The sequence below is a fragment of the Aplysia californica genome, unplaced genomic scaffold, assembly GCF_000002075.1.
Source record: "Aplysia californica isolate F4 #8 unplaced genomic scaffold, AplCal3.0 scaffold00122, whole genome shotgun sequence".
Classification (NCBI taxonomy): Eukaryota; Metazoa; Mollusca; class Gastropoda; order Aplysiida; family Aplysiidae; genus Aplysia; species Aplysia californica.
In genome coordinates, this window is record NW_004797392.1 from 971,478 (window position 1) to 977,813 (window position 6,336).

At 45.2% G+C, this 6,336-nt stretch overlaps 1 protein-coding gene across 3 annotated transcripts in view; it reads right to left on the reverse strand.

Annotated features, from left to right (window-relative positions):
- LOC101847331 (probable protein phosphatase 2C T23F11.1) overlaps positions 1-6,336 on the reverse strand; it is a 75,103-nt gene that overhangs the window by 21,229 nt on the left and 47,538 nt on the right. The gene's annotated exons all lie outside the window — the stretch shown is intronic.

The following is a 6,336-nucleotide window of genomic DNA, read 5'->3' on the forward strand; positions in this document are numbered from 1 at the left end:
TGCGTGTGTGCGCGCGCGCGCGCGCGTGCGTGCGTGCGCGCACACAATATGTACCAGTTTGCGTGCGTGCACGCAAACGGGCGTGTGTTTGACCTGGGGGGTGAGCTGATTGAAGCACACACCTCGTGGACGCAATTAGCACGTTGACGTAGGCCGGCCTCATAAACCGCCACAAGGAACCATGGACTTAGTGTCGCAACCAGATCTCCGGTACGTGCAAGCGGGTCACAGGCAACGGTCCACAAACACTCCACAAGTAAGTACAGAAACAAATGGCAGTCAAGCACACTGACCATGTGTTACCTGGGCATATTCTGTGGTTGAGTATGCAACGACTTAACGGTGGCATAGGGATCCTTCAATTCAAGGACGCCAAGAACTTTTGTTTTGTTATAGTAAGCGTTCTACGGCAGTTGCAACACAATAAGGGCATATGAACGCCGAACATTAGAGGTGTTACAAGAGAGTAACAAATACAAAAAAGAAGGAGGATAGATAAGGACGATAGATGTTTGATAAGAAAGAAGAAGCAAACCAACCACACCAGAGCACCCGCCAACCACCCACCAATAACTTTTGTTTTGTTTTAGTAAGCGTTCTACGGCAGTTGCAACACAATAAGGTCACATGAGTGTTGAAGATTAGGGGTGTTACAAGGGAGTGACAAACACAAAAGGAGGAGAGATACGGACAATAGTTGTATGATAGGAATGAAGAAGCAAACCACATCAGAGCACCCGCCAACCACCCACTAACCTTGTTTGTTTGGGCAAAGAGAACCACACAGATACAACAATGGCCGTTAAGAGCAGGGACAGACAGACAGAATAAAAAAAGGGGAAGAAAAGAAGTCAGACCTACCAGTGGCGCTCTCCAACCACCTGCAGTATATAAATTGTTTGTTTGAGTAGGTATTTGACGGCACTATCGACTCAGTCTTGGTCATGCAGTACATGCATTGAAACAAACGGGAGTCATACACTGACCATGCATAACCCGGATGTATTCTGAGGCTGGGCTACGACTTTCCGGTATAACAACACGGACATTCTTGCACTAATATGACATTATTTATGCAGTTGCGAGCGCCGTAAAACCTCTAAAATAAAAAAATAAAAACAAACAAACCCAGAGATCCTTCAATCACGGACGACAGACGACAGTAACCGGACGATACCAGCGTCCACAACCACGACATGGAAACGATATATCAGCAATATCTTGTTAGTCGTGTTGTGGTAAGTGTTTTGCGGCGCTCGCAGCTGCAAAAGGTCATATGAGAGCGCGAAACACATCAAACATTTTCAGTTTGGTAGGGATTTTGAATTTTGCCCGGGTGACGGTCGAAGCCTGCTCTTTCAATTTTAGACCATCAAGTGATCTTCAACGTGCGCAGCTTGTATACAGGATCTCCTAGATTTTTCACTCTAGATCTAGGTGTTACATCTTGCCTACCATAAGATCTGCAGTGAGGTTGAAAGACAGCAGAAAGAAGGAGCCAAAAAGTAGCAGTAGAAAGCAAGACTCAGGAGCCCAGAGGAGGTTCCGGGGGGGGGGGGGAGGGGGGGAGAGACTGGAGACAAAACCAGACGACAGAACATGGTTAGAGAGTTTTAGAGAAAATCAAAGCCACACTAGACAAAAAACAGGTCATTTTGAAGGTGCGGCGCGGCATTCGGCTAAAAGCTTACGGCAAAGAACACGAAACAATGAAGAAAAGGAGCAAGGGAAGTACACTTAAGTTTCATCACCTCCATACATCAGCTAGAGAACAGTGGTGCTTAGGGTTCTTTAAAATTTTTAACATCTCAAGTTATTTTTGTTTTGTTTGATGCTATCATTTTATTTTATTTTATTTCATTTTGTTGTATTTTTTATTTTAAATTTATTTTCACTTTCTTTAAAGTTCTGAAGATCAGAGGAGTTGCTAGATTCAAAACAAAGAAGGAGGAGAAATAAGAAAGAAAGATGTTTGATAGTAAATGAGCAGCAAACCCACACTACAGCACCTGCCAACCACCCACGCCTGTCGAAGCCGACCCTGACTGAGTGAAAAACAGGATCCCATCAGAAAAGCGGGGGAAGGGGAAGGGAGGGAGAGACAGACAGACAGACAGATAGATAGATAGATAGATAGAGAGAGAGAGAGAGAGAGAGAGAGAGGGGGGGGGGGAAAGAGAGAGATACAGAGAGAGAGAGAGAGAGAGAGAGAGAGAGAGGGGGGGGGACAGAGAGACAGAGAGAACCATGACCATTCCACCACAGATGCCAGCCAGTCAATGTTAACACCAGAGCCTCATGCACAACAACTCCCCTCACGATCCCTTGTTCTTCGCCTCCGCCTTTTATAATGACGTCACACACGACGCACAGGTCAAATTTTTCGATCTCAACGAATTGGCAGTCTGCAAACCGCGCAAATATTGGTTACCGGTGCCGTTTCTGCTTACCCCCACACTTCACAATAACCTCGTCCTCCGCACTTGTCCCTGTCAAGGTTTATCGTCTGAAATTACACTGTACGTAATTGTACCGATTTTACGCTCCCGTTGACACTATTTAGATCATTTCAGAGGCGGGCTGCTTCGACCCTGCCTGTCAGAGCCAACCCGCGTTTAGAGGGATACAATATCCAGGCAACAATACGGAGACACTCGACAAAAAAAAATTCTCTCAGCACAAGAGAAGAGCTCTCGACTTCTGTGTGCGACAGCTAAACGTTTAACTGCTACATTACAGACCCCGGTATTTCGAACTCATGTCTCCTTTCCCCCCCTCGGTAAGTGTTTTTACGGTGCTCGAAACTGCATAGGGTCATATGAGCGCGCGGGACACACCAAATATTTTCAATTGGTAGGAAATTTTGAATTTTGCCCGAGTGGCGGCCGAAGCCTACTCTTATTGATTTTGGAGCACCAAGGGACCTCCGACATTTTTCGCCCTTGTCCGAGGAGGCTAGGTGTAGATCTTTCCTACCAGAAGATCAGGGCTGTGGCTTAAAGTCAGCAGTAAGAAGGAGTAGTAGTAGACAGGCTGCAGTGGAGGGGCAAAGGAGGTGAGGGGGTGGGGGGAGAAAGTGGAGACGAAAGCAGACGACTGAATATTGCAAGAGAGAAGAAAAGAAGGTGGAAGGAGACAATTTTAGAGAAGAAAACTTTTCAGTCGCTACCCGGGTTCGAACCCGGGACCTTTGAATGAGAGGTGAACACCTTAACCTCTAGGCCACAAGAGCCCCCTCACGTCTCCTGCGTGGGACGACGCGCCCATACATAACCACTTCACCACAGGGGCTGGCATTTCGAACCCACGTTTATTACCCGAGACGACTATAGAACCCCTGACCGCTACACCACGAAAGCCGATGGTTTGTCTTCAATTTAAAGAGCCTATTCAGGGTTTGGGGGTCTTTGTTTAGTAAGTATTTTACTGCACTTGCGACACAATTAGGTCATACAGTTACCGATGATTAGGGGTGTTACAAAAGAGTAACAAACACAAAACAGAAAGGAAGAGAGATAAGGAGGACAGTTGTTTGATTGGAAAGAAGCAGAAACCACACTAGAGCACACGCCAACCACCAACAAATACAAAAAAAAAAGAAAGGAAGAGAGATGAGGGGGATAGTTGTTTGATACGAAAAAGTAGCAAACCACACCATTAAGCACCTGCTAACCACCAACACTCGGCCGGGGTTTGGGGGTCTTATACCAGCCTGCCTCACTGACTGACTGCCCTGCGGCGGGTCCGAGCTGCGTGCAAATCCCTGCATAAGCCACAGAGATCGTACCCGTAACTATTGTTTCTGCCCACCCGACCACGGCGGGAACCACACACCTTCGTGACGTGACAGCGAAATCGAGCCACGCCAGCACAAACAGAGGACAGCCCAGCGGCTGCGTCTGGACCGGGAACGTCCGCACCGAACACAGAACTGCAAGTCTTCAACAGCCGTGCTAACTAATGAGTACCCAGGCACTCGTTGAGTCCGTTAACGAGTTTAAGCCGAGGGGGCTCCGCCGGGCGTTCAACGGAACCGCAGGAGTTGGAGGGGGGGGGGGGAACGCCGGGAGAGGCTACGTATGACTTTGAATTTATTTGTTTGAGTAAAGAAAAGAAAATCGACACAATTGCAGTCATTTAGTGAGGGGCAAGACGTACATACAGAAACAACAGAAGCAATTATGGTTTTTTTTAATAGTAGAGGGTTTTACGGCACTCGCAACTGCATAAGGTCATATGAGCGCCAAGGGGTGGTTGTCAACAGAGAAGCCTTTACAGGGAATCAGACTGCTCACCTCTCTAGCTTCAATAGCTTCAACTATCAAGGCACCCCGGAAATAGCAGGTCACAAGAGAGTGACAAAAATACAAAAGAAGTTGAGGAAAATGACAATAGTAAGGATCAGGAAAGAAAAAGCAGCAGTTCCCTGTTGTAGATCAGGCATATTTATGAGCGTGACATGAGTCAGCCCATTTACAATTCAACTATGCTTGAACGAGAAATGTCCCCCCTTTGGGAATGGCCTAAGGACACTACAGTCAGTGGCACAGCCCCGGGGGGTACAGAGGCAAAGTAAAGAAGTAGTGAAGTAGGGGCTACCAGCGGCGCCCTCCAACCTTCCGAGGAGGAGCTACCTTTAAACAAAAACACAAAAATATAATAATGTATGCGTTGGGCGCCAAGCATCAAAAGGTTGAATGATCATGACAAAGATTATGAAAAACCAGGACAACAAAATTTAATAACAAAATAAAAATAAAATTAACAACAACAAAACCATGGGTTTACTTTTTTCCCACCACCAATTAAAACCTACTCTGTCACGAGAATTGTTAACATTCCTTTAACCAAAGGGGTGTCTGTCTGTCAGGGACGTTCGATCGAACACGCACTTTATTAAGCAAGGCTCCTGCTCATTGGATCATGAGTAATACCCTGGGCTTACTTCTCGGAAAACCGTTAATATCGTGTACGCCAAAACTTTATTTAAGCCGATTTTAGTTTGATAAGTGCACACCGGCCACATAGATTCCAGCCCCGATCCCATCCAGAAGACTGGCCTCGTTGAAAATGTGCACATAGCAGAAGTAACAAGCACAACTAACGCAAATCGGCGCTCTCTTTCCCCCTCTTTTCAACATCAATGTTTTTGTTGGGTAATTTTGGAAACGAAGAGAGATGATACAATTATTTTTCTACAATGTATTACGATCCGACTGAAAAAAAGCAAGACGGCAGGCATTGATAGTGCAGAGGGAGGCAAGAGAAACAGATCGGGCTTAGAGTTTCACATGTTAAAAAATTGATAACTATGGGTAATATTATAATATTTTTTCAATCGCTGTCAACAGAAAAAAAAGCTGTCACAAGATGGACGTAGTCGATTTAAACCCATTTCAAAGTCGTGATCAGTTGCTAAAAACATGTACACATAACAGCTTGTGCTTAAAAACAGCTTGGGCCGCATTCAATAACAGCACGTTTTACATACATTTTGCATCGTCTATAGTTTGATGTAAACATCTAAGGAAGAATTCACCAACGAGCGACCACCAAGGAAATAGAGTATGCCAATAGAGAAGAAGGTTAGGGTTAGGGTTGAGGCTGGGGTTACGGCGTTAGGGTTCCAGTTCGGGTTAGGTCTTCTTTATTGTGTTTGTTGGGGGTGGTCGCTCCTTACGAAAGTCCTTCCAAAATCTAGACACTTTGTATTCCGTTGTTTGCCGAGGTCACACCATTAACTAAAGTCATCCCACTTCCAAAACGGGTGTATCTCAGGGACAACTTCCTTGAACTGAGAGACTAAAATCTCAATTATTTCCACGACCTTGATCAATTTCATATAATATGATGACGAAGAGTAGAGGGGTAAAATGACATTAGTCAAAATTGTCCATGTGTACATTTGTCTGTTTTGATCTATTGTTTGGCAAGTTCATGTGCCGTTAATAAAATTTAAAACGGCTGTATAAACCATTTCACTAGTCTAGTGACATAATACTGAAAACAGTCGTGCAAGTAAAGCATGGAAAGAATGGCAGCAGTCCATATAAACACACGAGAGAAAGACAGCTGTCCTCAATACTTCTCCGGTGACTAATTAATGCCGTTTTCCCCATAGGGTTCTCACATGTAAATAATAATAATAATAAATAGCATTTGTATAGCGCATATCCCCGCTCAACAGCAGGCTCTATGCGCTTTACACTATATTATTACCCCAGCAGATCATAGAACACTCCGAAACATTCTCAAGTGCAAGCAGCTGATTAAGCGCTCAAACACTAACAAACTGACAAGATCTTTCGCTGTCTATAGCCGGGTACCCATTCCCAC